Source organism: Choloepus didactylus, chromosome 4 (assembly GCF_015220235.1).
Source record: "Choloepus didactylus isolate mChoDid1 chromosome 4, mChoDid1.pri, whole genome shotgun sequence".
Classification (NCBI taxonomy): Eukaryota; Metazoa; Chordata; class Mammalia; order Pilosa; family Megalonychidae; genus Choloepus; species Choloepus didactylus.
Genome location: NC_051310.1, coordinates 106664848 through 106666019, shown reverse-complemented (window position 1 = coordinate 106666019; position 1172 = coordinate 106664848). Strand labels below are relative to the sequence as shown.

The 1172-nt window shown below is 32.5% G+C and overlaps 1 pseudogene; it reads left to right on the top strand.

Annotated features, from left to right (window-relative positions):
• The first annotated feature begins 408 nt into the window (after window positions 1–408).
• LOC119533762 lies at window positions 409–518 on the top strand (annotated as a pseudogene).
• The last annotated feature ends 654 nt before the right edge of the window (window positions 519–1172 follow it).

The following is a 1172-nucleotide window of genomic DNA, read 5'->3' as shown; positions in this document are numbered from 1 at the left end:
AAATTTGCTAACTGCTTGTTAAATGGCACTTGGAAAGATGTCACCTTTATGTACATATGTTATATTATACAATTTTAAAAAATGAAAAAAAAAAAGACATTGCTAAGAGAAATCAAAGAAGACCTAAATAAATGGAAAGACATTCTGTGTTCATGAATTGGAAGGCTAAATGTTGGTAAGATGTCAATTCTACCAAAACTGATCTACAGATTCAATGAAATACCAGTCAAAATTTTCCAACAGCCTATTTTGCTGAAATGGAAAAGCTAATTATCAAGTTTATCTGGAAGGGTTAGGGGATGTGAACAGCCAAAAACATCTTGAAAAAGAAGAATGAAATAGGGAGACACACACTTCTTGACTTTAAAACATACTATAAAGCTACAATGGTCAAAACAGCATGGTACTATTCTCGTTTCTCTTCAAATCAAATAAATTTTTTGCCTTTTACTAACGATTTCTGTGGAGAGAAACACAAGTTTGTACTCAATTTTTTAAGGCCTTGTATTTGCAGGGTTAAAAAACAAAACAAAACAAAACAAAACAAAAAAACAGCATGGTACTGGCATAAAGATAGACATACTGATCAGTGGAATTGAATTAAGAGTTCAGAAATAGATCTTCAGATCTATGATTAATAGATTTTTGGGAAGGCACCCAAATCCACTCAAGAGTCTCTTCAATAAATGGCACTAAGAGAACTGGATATCCATAACCAAAAGAATGAAAGAGGCCCCCTTTCTCACACTCTATAGAAAAATTAACTCAAAATGGATCAAAGACCTAAATATAAGAGCTAGTACCATAAAATTCCTAGAAAAAAATGGAGGGAAGCATTTTCAATACCTAGTGATAGGCAGTAGTTTCCTAGACCTTATACCCAATGAAAGAAAAAATAGACAAATGAGACGTCCTCAAAATTGAATACTTCTATGCTTCAAAGGACTCTTTCAAAAGGATGAAAAGGTAGGCAACTCAATGGGAGAGAATATTTGGAAACCACATATCTGATAAGGGTTTGATATCTAGAGTATATAAAGATAATCTACAGCTCAACAATAAAAAGACAAATAACCCATTTTAAAAATAGGCAAAAGTCATGCATTTCCAACAAGAAAATACAAATGGCTAAAAACTCTGCTCATCTTCACTAGCTATTAGGGAAATGCAAA